Source organism: Prionailurus bengalensis, chromosome C2 (genome assembly GCF_016509475.1).
Source record: "Prionailurus bengalensis isolate Pbe53 chromosome C2, Fcat_Pben_1.1_paternal_pri, whole genome shotgun sequence".
Lineage (NCBI taxonomy): Eukaryota > Metazoa > Chordata > Mammalia > Carnivora > Felidae > Prionailurus > Prionailurus bengalensis.
In genome coordinates this window covers 158,616,091-158,632,816 of record NC_057350.1, presented here as the reverse complement: position 1 = coordinate 158,632,816, position 16,726 = coordinate 158,616,091, and the positions used below count along the sequence as shown (strand labels likewise).

The 16,726-nt window shown below is 43.2% G+C and overlaps 1 protein-coding gene across 6 annotated transcripts in view; it reads left to right on the top strand.

Annotated features, from left to right (window-relative positions):
* ANO10 (anoctamin 10) overlaps positions 1-16,726 on the top strand; it is a 220,056-nt gene that overhangs the window by 121,877 nt on the left and 81,453 nt on the right. The window lies entirely within an intron of this gene.

The window sequence follows — 16,726 nt, the reverse complement described above, 5'->3', positions numbered from 1 at the left end:
TAGTCCCAGCTCGTGTCTCTCTGGCTGCAAGGGGCCTGGCTCTGAAAGGCGGGGAGGGGGCCCCGGGAGCCCTGCCAGGCCTGGCGGCCGGCCTCCTGAGCTGCCCACGGCCCTCCTCGGGGCACTGCGGGCTGGGTGGACGTGAGAGCAGAGACAAGTTCATGTGCGTTTGCCAGAAGCCCCTCACACCTGAGCTGCGTTCTGAGCTTTACCCACTTGGTGATTAACTTTTGTCCTCCTCAGTCTGTTCAATGCTGATCACTCAGAAGTGCCTGCAGCTGTAAACTTGGCTTTTTTTTTCCCCTCTCTTTTTTTAAAGCTTTCTTCAAGGCAAACGTAGCAGTCACATTTCACCAAAGGTTGTTCTCTGGTTCTTTTTTATGTTTAAGTCCTAGAATTTTGATGTTTTTTTGCTGCTTTATTGAAATTTGGATTGCCAGATTCTGTATGATTTCGTTAGAGTTTCACATTTCTTTTTTCTTTTACCTACCTGAAGAAGAAAGTAGCAACAAAATTGAAATGCAAATAGGATCATGAGGCTAAGAAACTTACAGAGAACATCTAAAAGGGACAGTATGTTCTTACCCAGCCTCGTAACACGAGATACTTGATACAGTTGGTCCCTAAATCTTGTGCTTAAGTTCTCCTCTCAGCCAAAGTAAAAAGGGAAAGGTAGCCCGTGTCTTTTGTTATTAAAATAAAGAATCATAAACCAAGAGACAGACTCAACTACAGAGAACAAACCGACGGTTATTGAGGGGAGAGGAGTGAGGGATGGGTGTAACAGGTGACGGGGATTGAGGAGGGCCCTTGCGATGCCCACCGGGTGTTGTGTGGACGTGTTGAACCACTGGATTCTACACCTGAAACTAATATTATACTGTATGTTGACTAGCTGCAATTTCAATAAAAACTTTTTTTTAATAAAAAGCATAAAAATTCTTCAGGGAAAATTAAACCCCAAGATGACCTTATCAGATAATTCCTTGATTAGGGAACCTTGATTGCTGAATGATCAATGTCCTCAAGATAGTTTTAGAAAATGTGCATAGTAGGCGATTCAATATAGTTTCAACATAGTTCAATATCGTTTCAATATAGTTCAATATAGTTTAATATCGTTTCAATATAGTTCAACATGGTTTCAACATAGTTCAATATCGTTTCAATATAGTTCAATATAGTTTCAACATAGTTCAGTATAGTTTCAATATAGTTCAATATGGTTCAATATTGTTTCAATATAGTTTAGTATCGTTTCAATATAGTTCAACATAGTTTCAACATAGTTCAATATAGTTTCAATATAGTTCAACATAGTTTCTGAAGTGCCTTAATGTAGTAGAGGCGTTTCCTCAGGGGGCTGTGAAAATACTACTGTGCACTTGGCTTTGCTTTTAGGCGCTCTCACCTTGAAATAGAGATAGAAGTTGGAAGCCTTCATAACTTGTTTGACTTCTCAAGCTTCTGCCAGGGGGTAGATCACCGTCATTTTATTTCTGAGTTACCTGCCACGTAGGCCTGGTGCCAGTGCCTCACGGGATTTAAAATGGGCACTGTCATATCAAGGATGAACACGGCGCGGAGGTGAGAGTTAAACTCTTACTGAATGAATTCCTTGTGCGGGAACACCTGCCTCCAGGTAGAAGGCCTGCCTCCGTTCTGGCAGGCGGGAGGCACCAGAGTGAGCGGAGCCACCGTTAGGTAGGAGCTGCGGCTGCGTCCTCCCCTGTCAGAGGGGGATACAGCTCCTGCCTGGGGGTGGCTGTGAATTCATACGCTTTCCCAGCGGGCTCCGTGCACGCGAAGCGGTGTGTTAAAGCGCAGCGTGCAGAGCAGGACCGCTTCCCAGGGACCGTCTGTGGTGAAAGGGCTTCGGAACGTTCCTTCCTCGCCCACCGCACGTGCCTGTGCTGTGCAGCGCGGCCCGTCTGTCGTCCGCCACAGTCCAAGGCTCCTGTCCAGGCGCGGGCGATGCTTCCTGTCGTGCTCAGAGCCAGCAGCGGCATCTCTTGTGCCAAGACTGTGCCTTGTCCGAGCAGGAAGGCCGGGTCCTCTCGCCCTCCCGGGAGCCGTGTGCCTGATCACACCCTAGCTTCATCCGACAGCGAAGGGAGGTGTCAGGACGTTTGAGACGAGGGGTCATTTGTCATCAGGTCATTCCCTCCCCGTAACACAGTCCAGGGTCTGAGGAGGTATCCGGGGCTTGGATCCGTGTCGAGATTATTCCCTTTGATTCCTAAATGGCTTTTATGTGATGTTATGTTACTGATTTGACACTTAAAAAATAACCACCAACTATTCTGAACTGTTTTCTTAATACAAAACTGGAGGGTAATCGTGGGAGGATCACGTCTTCTTTCTTTTTCTATCCGGCAGGAAGTGGGTTTGCCATTTTTTATTTCTTCTTCCAAAATCCATGCTGCGGTCACCCATGAACTGAGATCTAGACCTTTTTCCTTTTCACAGTTAATTTTGAGTTCTCCCATTATTTTAACGGTTGTTGGTGGTACCGCCTGCTCAGGCAAAATTCCACAAAGTGATCTCACTCAAGATTTCCTGGGAAGATGGTGAAGTTAGGGGAGAAACCAGCAAACGTTACCAAGAAAAAGGAAAGTTAGGGGCAAATTACATCAGTATAGAAACAGGGTGCTCATGGGGAAGTGGGGCCTGGTGCAGCCGACGAGAACCGATGGGTTTTCACCTGATAGAACAGGTGAGGGAAGGAAGGAAGGAGGGACGGACCGACTTCAGGAAGACACCAAGAACCAACCCGTGACTTCCCTTTCTGAGGAAGTTGGTGCAGTGTCATGAGAATTAACTTTAACAACTTCTACTCGACTGCTACAAGCCCCGCTCAGTAGAGAGGCCAGGGCAGGCCTAGGAGAAGCCAGGATCCTCTTGTACCCAGGGTTCAGACACATTCAGACACTGGGGACGAGGATGTTGCCACCGTAAGCCAGAGCTTAGGGACAACCATCAGGCCTGCTGACGATTATTTTTTGGAGCTTTCTTTTAGTACTTAGTTAGGTGTGACTAAGTACATGGTGATTGTAGGAGAAAAGTAAATAAGCTGAAAGAGAAATCCATCACTGAAATCTAATGCCAGAGAACAACACGTTGTAAAATAACAATGAGTAAACAGCCTATCAAAACATAGAAATCTGAAGTAAGCCAGGTAGAATAAATGTGAGATGATGGCCGTGAACACTTCTGGAGAAAAGAGTGCAGTGGTAGTAATTTGCCCTGTCATAGGATGTGAATCCACGGGAACTGGAAAATTGTGGTACTGGCACCAGAGCAGATAGATAAATGGAGGGGCGCCTGGGGGGCTCAGTCGGTAGAGCATCTGACTTGGGCTCAGGTCACGATCTCGCGGTCCGTGAGTTCGAGCCCCGCGTCGGGCTCTGTGCTGACAGCTCACAGCCTGGAGCCTGTTTCAGATTCTGCGTCTCCCTCTCTCTCTGCTTCCCCCCCCCCCCCCCACCACACATGCTCTTTCAAAAATAAACATTAAAGGGGCGCCTGGGGGGCTCAGTCGGTTAAGTGTCCGACTTGGGCTCAGGTCATGATCTCACGGTCTGTCGAGTTCGAGCCCCGCTTCGGGCTCTGTGCCGACAGCTCACAGCCTGGAGCCTGTTTCAGATTCTGCATCTCCCTCTCTCTCTGCTTCCCCCCACCCCCACCACACATGCTCTTTCAAAAATAAACATTAAAGGGGCGCCTGGGGGGCTCAGTCGGTTAAGTGTCCAACTTCGGCTCAGGTCATGATCTCGCAGTCCGTGAGTTCGAGCCCTGCATCGGGCTCTGTGCTGACAGCTCGGCGCCTGGAGCCTGCTTCGGATTCTGTGTCTCCCTCTCTCTCTCTCTCTCTCTGCCCCTCCCCCGCTCATGCTCTGTCGCTCTCTCTGTCAAAAATAAATAAACATTTAAAGAAATTAAAAAAAAAAAACCAAATACATAAATGGAACAGGACAAAGTCCAGGAACTGTTAGAAGTACAGACATACACAAATTTGGTATATGTTATGATAGGTATTTCCTGTCAGTAGAAGATGATGCATTGGTTATTGAATGGTGTTGGGACAACTGGCTACCCATTTAGAGGGAATGGGTAAAGGTCGAGCCCCTCTTTAAATTATACACTAGTTATACTAATAATACGTTACTATCTAGTTTCAGTAAAGTTATAAACGTAAAAATGAAAACCATACAAATACTAGAAAGAGTTATAGGTGAATGTTCAGCTAACCTTTGGGTGGGGAGACCCAATTTACCATATGGATGGAACCGAAGGAAGAAGTAACTGGAAGACAAAAGATTCACAAGTTCCTTACACTGACATAAAGTTCAGGACTGAAAGGGAGCTGCGTATCCAGCACAGATAACAGTGAAATGTTGGCCCCTTCTTCTCATGGTGTCCCTTGCCACTATAAAAATAAAACTGGGCACAAATCTTCATTATCGGAGAGATGGCCACGACAAGAAGCGAGAAGCGAGAAACGTGTGAATGTGCGGATTTGCACTCACGCGTTTCTGGAGGAAAAGGCCTGGATGCAACCCAGATTCAGCGACAGAGGTTTTCGAGTTAAGATTGGATAGCTTGCTCCCTTTTCCTTTTCCTGCATCTTTTTCATTCTTTTCCCATAGTGATTGTGTGTTTAATCGAGTACAGTTAAAAGCAAAGGACAAAAAAGTTTCACAAAATAATCGGTGATAATAAAATTGGAGAGAAAGCGGAGCTTCGCGCCTCCCTCTTGATGAGATCAAATAGGCCTCTTCAGGGAATCTTGGGACCTTCTGTCTTACTGCACGATAACTGAATGTCACTGGGCAGCATCTTGAATCTACACGTAAATTTCTCTCAACGTAAAAATGAGATGCGTACATTCCCTCCAAAATAACTAAAAGACTACATATGTTTTTTAAATGTTTCTTTACTTTTGAGAGAGAGAGAGACAGAGCATGAACAGGGGAGGGTCAGAGAGAGGGAGACACAGAATCGGAAGCAGGCTCCAGGCCCTGAGCTGTCAGCACAGAGCCCGACGCAGGGCTCGAACCCACGAGCAGTGAGATCATGACCTGAGCCGAAGTCGGCCGCTTAACCGACTGAGCCACCCAGGCGCCCCTGAAAGATTATATTTTAAATTGTCATTTCTCTTATGATAGTTGATATTTGATTTTTTTATACATCCATTCTTTTCAACCAGTGTTTGTTTTGTCTAGTTCCTCTGAATTAAGCAGCAGAAAGCTGTTTTAACGTACAAATTTATCGTGGGGAACCAAAATTAGTGAATATGCCTCTTTTTTTTTTTTTTTTTTTTTAAATTTTTTTTTTTTTCAACGTTTATTTATTTTTGGGACAGAGAGAGACAGAGCATGAACGGGGCAGGGGCAGAGAGAGAGGGAGACACAGAATTGGAAACAGGCTCCAGGCTCTGAGCCATCAGCCCAGAGCCCGACGCGGGGCTCGAACTCCCGGACCGCGAGATCGTGACCTGGCTGAAGTCGGACGCTTAACCGACTGCGCCACCCAGGCGCCCCATGAATATGCCTCTTAATGAGAGCTTTGGTTTAGCCATTTTAAACTGTTTATAAATTAAAAATGTAATCCAGGAGAGATGGTTTTAGCCCCTTGTCCACCCAGAAGCTTTCAGCCGCCAACAAGAAAACGCCTCATTTCTAAGGAAATGTTGGCCTTCCTGCCTCAAGTCCTCCAGGGGTTTATTGACTTGGAGAAGCAACATAGTGGTTTTGGATAATCAAGGCTGATGGGCTCCTTCGAACCCACCGGTTTCTCTTAGGCGTCATGACATCGGCAATCTCCTAATGTGAACAAGGAGGAGAAGAGAAAAGAGAGCTCAGATTTTCTCTGTCCTCAAACCTCTCCCTCCCCCGGACTCCTAGCAGCCACCGCCTTGCCTACCGGTTTGCCTTTTCCAGAGCAGCATAGAAATGGGATCGTGTAGTTTCTAGCCTTTGAGTCTCTTTCCTTCACTTAAAATAACATTTGAGACTCATCCGTGTTACTGCATTTGTGAAGAGCCCCTTGCTGTGCAGAGCAGTATATGAGCGTGTGGATGCGCTACAGTGTGTCTGTCCGCGTTTCAGAAGAGGGGATTTTGATTGCTTCCAGTCCTTCGATTTTGCATAGAGCTGCTGCAAGCATTTTCCCGCTGTTTGGTGTGAGTAGATTGTCGCGTCATATGTTAGGGAACGCTCCGACATCACAGCCACCACCCGTTGTTCCCACGTGGCGGTGCCATTTTGCCTTTTCCCACCAACAGCGTGTGAGGGTTCTGGTCCCTCCACGTCCTCACCGGCACCTTGGCGTCGGTCTTTGTTCGTTTGGCTACTCTGGCGGCCCTGTTGTGCTGCAGCATTTGCATTTCTCGAGTGGCGAGTGACGTTGAGCATCCTCTCAGGTACCGATCTGTGACCACGTATTTCCTTGCATGAAGTGACTGCTGCAGCACCTACTTTTGGTTACTGTGTTCGTGTAGACGTTTCATCGTGTCCGCGTTACGCGTAACGTTTCACAGACGTTAACTGTGTCGTGTAGACGTTTCAGAGTGTTGATCTGTCTGATTGTTTCCTTAAGGTGTGTCTGTCTTCTTTTTTCTTTTCTTTTTTTTTTTAAACTGGTCTCCCTGTCCCTATGTTATGTTAGAAGTTTGGTTTACAGGCTTGATTAGATTCAGTTTAAACAGTGTGGCCAAGAACATTTCACAAGTGGTGTATATATGAGGGATTTAAAAAATGCATTGGAGCAGACTGAAAGGCACACCTTGATGATACCACCCTAACACTGTAGCAGCTTCCCCAAAAGTGGGAACAGCTGGATAGTGTCCTTGACTCTGCGAGAGGGACAGCTGGGATCAAACACAGGTGGACAGGTTGGACCTCAGTGCAGAGGGAACGGATGGTAGAGGGTAAGGGTCCAGCCAGGTGTGGGAACAGGTTGGGGGGGGAGCTCACAGATGTCCTCTTCTGAAAGCCTCTGTTCTCTCCCCAAAATAGCAAGGTTGGTGCTGACAGTACATAGAGACAGGTGTTGGAGGCTTGAAGACCAGGGAGCAAGTGTAGAGTCAAATGGGGGAGCGAGAGACTGAATGGACCAGAGTAAAATGACACAGGCCAGGCCCTAAGAGCCCTCTTGAGGACATGAGTTTACATGGAGGTCACCTGAAGTTGTGAGTGTATTGTTAATAGTTGGACCAATTTTGATTAATTGTGGGCCTTCACTTTTGGAAATTTTCTCAAAATGTAGGAATGTATCATATACAGAAATGTCATTAGTAAAACCGGTTACAGTTTAGAATTTTAACCCCCTAGATGTTCACCCCAAAGCCCTGGATACCTGTCCTCTGCAGGAGAGGGACGTTAAGAAGTTTCAGATGAAGAGTAGAAAATCTTGCAAGGAATAGTCCATTTCCTAAGTGTAGAATTTTGAAATTTTGAAACTTTGTGCCCACAAAATAGGAGATGTTCTATGGCAAATAAGGGAAAAAATACATGTTTTATTTATACTTGATTTCTTAATATTTCTTTTGAAATTGGATATACTTTCACTGTTAGTTAGACCTGGGATTGAATGTTTGATGTTACTTGAAATAGGTTTCCAATTGGGGAAAAGTGTTTTCTGAATATTTTCTGGGCCATCACAACAGTGTTATGTAAGAAAGAAAATCGTTATAATACTCTTCTAAAAATACTTCAATGGAAAATTATCTTGCAGTTAGAATATGTCCGTTTAAAGATGTAACATTAAAAACTCTGCAATCTTGATTTACAATGTATCTTTTACATTAATACACTTTATTTTTTAGAGCAGTTTAAGTTTTATAGAAAAATTATATAGAATATTTATATTTACCACATAACCCCAACTCCTCTAAACAGTTTCCCTTATTATTAACATCCTGCATTAGTGTGGTAACATTTGTTACAATTGATGAAACAATGTTGATACGTTATTAACTAAGGTCCAGAGTTCACACTAGGGTTCACTCTGTGTTGTACATTCCGTGGGTTTTAACAAATGCCAACGGCGATGTATCTACCATTAGAGTATCATATGAAATGGTTTCACCACCCTCAAAAATTTCCTACTTGTCACCTCTTCATCCCACCACCCCTCCCACCCCCAATCCCCTGGCCACCACTGATCTTATTACTGTCTGTACAGTTTGCCCTTTTTCAGAATGTCGTATAGTTGAAATCATATGTAGGCTTTTTTGGGTTAGATTCTTTCACTTACTTAGTAAAATGCATTTGAAGTCCCTGCGTGTGTTTTTGTGGCTTACTAGCTCAGTTGTTCTCATCACTGAGTAGTACCCCGTTGTGTAGATGTACCGTGGTTTGTGTATCCAGTCGTCTACTGAAGGACATCTTAGTTGCTTCCAATTTGGGGCAATTATGAATAAAGCTGCTATAAAGTTCAATGTAATTTTAAAGCTACAGTTGTAATTGTTGATGCTTTTCTTAAGCAGCACTGACATTTGATAGACCTTGCTTTGCCTGATTACTCACAGTAGGTCCAAGAATGTTTCCAGATGGCACTGGCCATCTGGAGCTTAAATCCACATGAACCTGAAAGAATTGTCGGGAAAGCAGATCATGAAAAGAAGCCATTTGATGTGGGACTGAAAACCCACCTGGAGGTTTAGAGAAGAGATTTTCACACCACCACCACCACACCGTAAGCTGCTGGGGTTGCTCTGCTCGGATCCTGGATGCAGTCATGACAACAGTAAGCGCAGAGACGCCTTGTGAGCTCCGAAAGCTTGATTTGCATTCAGAGTCTGTGTGGGGGAGGGAAACCCTGTAAGGTCTCTCCTTCTTTCTACAGGCCTTGGTCCACGTGGAGCCACGTGCAGACGTGCCTGTACATCTTTCACTGGAGCAGCCTCTGCCACCCGTGGGCTCTGTCACTCTTCCTGCACAGGGACTTTACATTCGTCCACGGCACTTCCCGTTACAGGAAAGTCTTCTTGATGAAGGGTGGTTCCTTGATCCACCCTTTCAGCCCTTCTCGGGGACTGTGTGTCACGCTGGGCTGCACACTGGGGAGACAGCGGTGACCGAAACAATTGTGGGAGTTAGGAAACTGACATGCACAACGGATCAGAATCCTTTAGGATCACTGCCCATCCAGCTCAGTGCCACGGCCGTTTTCAGCTGTGATATTACACCATGCATATGAGAAGGCACTGCTAAAAATCCTAAGACCTTCTGACCGAAGCAGGGGAGTAATTAATTTTGCTCTGAAAGGACAACAGCAGTGGATTGCGCTATTTATAATTAAAACTTACAATATGACCCAAAATGCTTGCCTTACAACTCAAAAGAATGCATATGTTCAAACAGTAAGAAGCCCATTACCGTGATGAAAGCTGAAAACAAACATACAAAGTGTCAGTGTCTCTTCCCGTTGATGGGAAAACTCCAAATTCCTCCGTATCTTATTTTAATTCTCTGAACAGCCTGGTTTATGCATATCTCAATCTGATACAGTTGTTATTGCAGAGAAAGTTGAGAGTTCAGGACTCACGGCATCATTCTGTCGTGCAGTCCTCTTAATCAGTTTTTCCAGGTATAATTCGCATACAATAAAACGCTCTCATCTTAAATGTTGAGTTTGATGGGTCTTGACAGATGTATCCCCCTATGTAACTACCACTACAAAACGACTTAGAATATTTCCTCGTCTCCAGAAAGTTCCTCCTTCCTCTGTGCAATGAGCCTCTTCTACTCCCCGTCATAGACCATCGCTGACGTGCTTTCTGTCACTGTGAATTACAGTTGCCTGTTCTGGAAATTTGTATGAATGGAACAACACTGTGAATGCTGCTGGCGTCTGGCTTCTTTATTTAGCGTAACGCTTCTGAGGTTCATCCACATCATTGTATGTAGTGGGTTTCTTTTCATATTGCTGAGTAGTATTCCCCTATCTGAATATACTACAGTTTTCTTACCCACTCATCTGCTGATGAACGTTTTGGTTGTTCCCGTGTTTTTACTATTATGCGCGAAGCTGCAATGAACATTCTCACATGCTTTTTTCATGTACCTCTGTCTTTGTTTCCCTTGGGTAAATACCTCAGGGTGCATTTGCTGAGTCTTAGGGTAAGTTTTTGTTTAACTGTGTAAGAAACTGTCAAACTGTTTCTGAAGTGTTTCTAACCTTTTACTCTTTGACCAGCATGAGTTGTGAATTGCAGGGAGTCCACATCCTTGCCTGTATTTGAAATTGTCGATATTTTAGTTTTGTTTTGTTTTAGCCATTGTGACAGTTGTGTAGTGATGGCTCCTTGTGGTTTTAATTTGCATTTCCTTGGTGACTAATTATGTTAGAGCATCTTTTCATATGCTTGTTAGCATTTTATATATCTCCTTTTGTGAGTGGTCTGGTCAGTTATTATGCCCATTTCTTTTAATGCGTTGTCCTCATTACTGAGTTATAAGGGTTCTTACAACTTGTAATATACAAGTTGTATTCTGTCCATAAGTCTGTTGTCAAACATAGGCAGGAATTTACTCCCAGGCAGTGACTTGCCATTTTATTTACATGTTTTTTTCTGAAAAATATTCCATTATGCCGTGGTCCTGAAGATTTTCTTCTGTATGAATTTTTTGGTTTTAGCTTTTATGTTTAGCCAGATCTATGATGCATTTCAAGTTAATTTTTGTATATAGTATGAGATAGAGATTGAGGTTCAATTTTTTTTTTTTCCTAAATGGCATCCAGGTGCTACTGTAACCATTTGTTGAAGAAACCCTTTTCCATGTAGTGATTACTTGGGCATTTTTGTCTAAATTCAAATAATCGCATATGTATGGCTCAATTTCGGGACTATTTTGTTCCATTTGTCTATATATCTAATCTTCATGTTTTAAAGTTTTAAGTGGTTTTAAGTCTTCATATCAGACATTATTGGTCCCAAACTTTGTTGTTATTTTTCAAAAGTGTTTTGCTATTCTAGGTTTTCTGCATTTCCATCTGAATTTTAGAAATCAATTAGCTGATTTCTAAAAAAAAAAAAAAAAAGTATTTTGGGGATTGTGGGGATTGCATTGATTCATTAGATCAATTTGGAAGTGATTGACATTTGAACGATATTGAGTCTTCTGATCCATGAACATCGCGTATTTCTCTGTTTATTTAGGTCCTCTTTAACTTTATAGATTTTGTTGTACAGAATTTACATAGATTTTGTTAAATTCACCCATAAGCATTTTATGTCTCTAGGTTCTGTTGTAAATTGCATATTTATATCAATTTCCAATTTTAATTACTAACATATAGAAAGAAGACTTAATATTTTCATGATCAGATATCCTGCAACTTGGCTAAATTTGCTTATTAGTAATAGTAATTTCTTTTTAAAAATACATTCTTTAGAATTTATTGTGTACACAACCGTGTTATCTGCAAATAAAAACAAATGTTCTTCTTCCTTTACAACCTGTAGGCTTTATATTCACTTTTCTTGCCTGATTGCACTGGCTATAACCTCCAGCAGAATGTTGAATAGAAGTAGTAAAAGTTGACATGCTTGCTTTGTTTTTGATTTTAAGGAAAGGCAGTTAGGTTTTCATCGTTTGGTGTACTGTTAGCTGGGTTTTTTTTTCCTAGATGCCTTTTTAAAGATTAAGGAAATATTTCACTCTCCTTCTATCTTACTGAGTACTTTCACCATGTATGAGTATTAAATTTTGTCAGAAATTTTCTGTTTGTGATAGGTCAGTTTTCTCTTTTTTTTCTGTTAATGTGTCGAATTACATTAATTAACTTTCTGTTGTAAAACCAGCCTTGCATTACTGAGATATATCCTACTTGGTTATATTTTATTACAGATTGTTAGATTCAATTTCCTAATATTTTGCTAAGGATTTTATATCTATGCTAAATAAGAGATATTGGTCTGTAACTTTATTTTCTTATAATTATCTTTGCCAAGTTTTGGTATCAGAACAATACTATCTTCAATTTCCTTTCCCTTCCTTTTTTTCTGAGAGAGATTGTACAGGATTATTTGTTTTGTTTTGTTTTAAATTGATATTATTTATTCCTTAAATGTTTGATATAATTTTCCAGTAAAACCATCTGAGCCTGAAAAGTTTTTAAATTATGAATTTAATATCTTTATTAGATACAGGGAAGTATTCACATTTTCTATTTCTTCCTGGGTCAGTTTTGGTGATTGGTTCTTTTCAGCAGTTTGTCTATTTCATCTAAGTTGTTAAATGTATTAACATAAAGTTATTGATGTTACTTTCTCATTATTCTAATTTTTAGAGAATCTTTAATGATAACTCCTTTCTCAATCCTGATATTGGCAATTTCTTTCTTCTGTTTTTACTCTTACTCAGTTTAGCTAGAGTTTATCAATTTTATTTTTATTTTCAAAGAACCAACTTTTGATTTCATTGATTTTCTCTACTGTTTGTTTTCTGTTTCATTGATTTCTGAGTATTCTTTTAATATTCTCTTTATTCTGCTCGATTTGGTTTAGTTCTTTGTCTAGTCCTTCATAATTCTATATCATGAAAGACTTCTTAGGCTAGATCCCCTAGCTCTTCTGTTGGAAGTTTTCATTTTTTTTTTTTATTAGCAAAATGAATTTAGTAATCCATTAAAATGGATTGAGCATGGTCATACACCATGCTCAAGTGGGATTTATTCCATGAATGCAAGAATGGGTTGTTGAAGTTTTCATTTTGGCAGTCATTTATTAATTTTGTAGAACTCTTTCTGGTTTTCTAATTTTTCCTTTTTCATGAGTATCTGTTCTTGCAAGTGAATGCAAGGTTTTCTTAGTTCTCTCTGGAGCCGTCCTTGAAAATAAAATACAAACCTTCTCTGTGTCCCTTGAATTATCTGTTAACTCTGGGGTCCATTTTCTTCTTTTTCACCTTGGGGTATATATATATATAGCTGTGTGTCTGTTTCTCTTTTTTTTTACGAAGGCTTTTCTCAGGTGTCGGTTGGCACTCTGTTCATATTTGAGAATTAGCCAATGGCACGGCTTGCTCAGGATAGAGGTAGGGTCCCTGCTTTACGATGGGTGACTGTTGGTGGGCCAGAGTGTAATGCCCATCCTTTAGGGCCAGCATGTGGAACGGGGTGATGAACTCCCCTCCAAGAAAGTTCACTGATTTCTCTAGCAAAGACTTGCACCTGAGTGTGGACATCTGCGAGTTCTTTAGCTGTGGGCTGTTTGCACACAGGGCTGTGGGGAGGGAATGAGCCCCCGTTTCACTGTTCCCACCATCATGAGTGCAGTGTACAGGTATGGAGCCTCTCCAGGGCTCTGTTGAGTTAGGCGGCTTCTTCTGCAGCTGAAGCTCCCACCTCCATGTGGGTTCCAGGTTCAATTCCCTACATGCTGTTTCATCATCCTAGACTCTTTCATCTATTTTCAGATTTCCAGAAATTTGTAGAAATATCCCATGTGCTCACTGTGTCCTCATTTCTTCGTTATTATGAAATTGTGCCTTTTGTATTTCTTTGCTGTTCTTTGGATGGTCTCTCCAATTGGATGTGAGAGATACATGGGAATCTTATCTTAGATCAATATAGTTCATTCCTTTTTAGTTGCTCTACATGGTAGTTAGTCTGTGATGTGCCTGATTTCTAATCCCATGCTATGGCTTACTGACTGTGTGTCCTTGGGCAAGTTGTTTAACCTGTCTGTGCCTCCCTCTTAAAACAGAGATAGTCATACCTCCTTCATGCAGTTGTTGTGAGGACTAAGTGAAATACTACATATAAAGCCCTTAGAACAACTTCCAGCATACGTAAGCCCTACAGAAAGGTTTTCTGTTTAGGTTGTAGCCTAGATTTTTGTGCATACCCTCCAGTTGGGTCTGTGTGCACCGTGCTGAGATCGGGGTCCCAGCTTTAGTGTTTACGCTCCGGGCACATCGTGAGAGGCTGTCCACAAAAAGCTGACATTGCTGAGAGGAGACACACATGCATTCTGGACTTTCATAGAGATTCCACATCACTCTCCTACTGTTGTACCACCATTGGTGGATATGGGAATTCTCTGTTGTTCATCTTGTTTCTAACCTGACAGACAAATGAGGATGGCTAATGCACTCCCATCCCTCAGTTAGAGAGCTATGGTAATAATTAAATAAACACATTAAATGAAATTAGGTTTGTATTTCGAATCCTTAATAATCTTGAGGTGCAGAGCAAGGCCCCCTCACTCACCAGGAATGTGCCCATGAAGCAAGGCAGGGGGAGACCGGGAAGGGCCAACCGTGGTGGGGGAGGGTCAGAGCTCATCCACGGCCTGAAGCATCGTCCCTCCTGTCATGGCTGAGCCTCGTCAGCCCCACCAGCTAGGGCTGAGCTTGACCACGCCACAAAAAGCAACTTTTTGCCTATGACTGTTGGAAGCCAGAGCAGAAGCTTCGGCACCAGCCGGAAGCACTCACCAGCCTGTGGTGGCAGCTGAGAAGCGCCTTCACCAGGAGCGTCTCACGCGGAGCCTGGCAGCTACAGCACACCTTTCAGCCGTGTCCCCTCCTTGCCCACACGCACCCACTCCATGCCCGAGCTTCTCTGCACAAGCCGTTCTTCCTCCGTGGCCCATGGGCAAGTACCGCCATGGGCCACAGAGCCTTGTTCCATCACCATCGAGCCTTTTCTCCCTTTGCTAGCGAAGAGCACGGGGTAGAGAACTGGGGTGCGAAGGCAGTCCCCATCCCTTTTACCCAATAGCACTGCCTCCCCACAGGGAGGGGGCCGTGGCTACCTACGGAATAGAACAGGAGGCGAACGTGGCATGGCGGCAGGAGGTGGTGATGGTGGAGGTGGATGGACAGAAAGCAGGTCAGGGAAGGAGAGAAGTGCCACGCTCGGTGAGGAGTGACACCGCCATTGCTCCTAGAGCCATCTGATGGCCTTGGGGCTAGAATGCGTCCGCCTGGCACTGAATGGCACTGCCCATCTGCTCACGACCTCGTTCTGTGCAACTCAAGGGGATCAGAGACTCTGCCTCAGCCACGTGGAAACATGGGTTCGGAAGCTTGTGGCACGAAGACATTGGTTGAAGTCCAATCTGAGGTTTAACAGTCTGCGTTTCCTGTCTGCCGCTACTTCATTTGATGTTAATGGGAATTTATAATCCGTAGGAGAATTCATGTAGAAACATTTTCTGTGTGGAAATATTTTCAGAATATTTTATTGTTACGGTGAGTAAAAGGATGTGAGGAGTTTTGTGGAGCAAATCAAATTATTTCAGCTCAAACTCAAAAACTTTTCAGGGCTGCATCGTCTTGTGCTAAGAACATCCTTCCAAGAAAGGGGAAACTTTCTTAAACTTCTCCTTAGAACGGATGTTTCTTAAGTGTGTCTGTCTTGGACCTTTAAGAAGATTCACCCGCTGGGTGCTGTATGGATCCTATTGAACAAAAGACTCCATTGTAAGGGATTTCTTGACAAGGACTCCAGGATCAGCATTTGTAACGGGCCTCCAGGGTTTTAATATTTCTATTTTATAAGTAACAAAGGTCACGTGTAGCACAGTGGGGAAATGTTGTTAGTTCCCCTTTCATGGGCACCAAGCTGGGAACAAAATGAGAGTTCCTGACCCTTCTTCCTGTGTTCTCTCATCCTCTGTCTCTTGGTTGGCAGGAGCGCAGTGAAAGTGACGCAAAGAAACTTGAGCGATTATTCTAAGGTCACCCAACAACTCCCATGGGAGTAAGAATGGGGGTCCTTGAGTGTCGGTTGATCAGATCGTGAGCCCTCTGGGCCCCAGACACAGTTGTCCAGCTCTCCCTGTAGCACTGAGCCGCACCACAAGTGGCAGCTTCTCGGAACACATTACTTAATTTGATTTCCGTCCCGGGGCTGCTCTTCTCCCTGCAGCCGATTGCCTTTGAGCATAGAAAGTGTAGTTTAGAGATGGAGAACAGAAAGCATATTATGAACCAGGCGCTTGTTGGAAACACACGTTTATTCTAAAGGGAAACATGGACACGTTTCTGCAAGAAGCCGTACCTGTCAGGGTGAGCTCTGGTGCTGTGCTTAGCATTGGCTAAGAGGTACTTCTTGTGCTAAGTTGTGAATCATAGCGTCAAGCTCAATTCTATAGGAATCTTTTTATCTACTTTTCTCTCCGAATATATCAAATTGTGATCAAAGCTTTACTCTTTATTAGATTCACGATTGACTGATTCCGTTTTTGGCAACTGCTATTCTAGATCCTGTAAAATGCCATCCGTAAATTGTGATAACGATTGTACCAAAACATGTCAAGTTTATAGAACGGAGATACTCTGTTGGGCGCATTATCGTGCTACATTATAGATCTCTCTGGAGCAAGGTGTACAAGTAACAAACAGTGAAAAGCTTCAAGTACGAAAAATACATACCAACTAACTGTCCGTTCGTAAGAACGCTCTACTCACTTCCCCCATGACCACCACTAGCTCAGAGACACAAACCAAGTTGATCCCGGGCCTTGATTCATGGTACAGGCGTCTTTGCTTGTATTTTATTTCCTTTAGTCCCACTCCTGTGACCCTCCTCAGGCATACGCACCCACACCGGCATCCAAGTATGTCCTTCCCTCCCACTCAGTTATTTAAATTGTGTTGTTTTGTGTGTGTTCTTGAATTTACGTGTATGGATTTGGGCCCTGAGTCTCTTGTTACTTTTCACTCATTACTGTGCTTATGGTGTCTTCGTTGCCGTGTAGAAGATG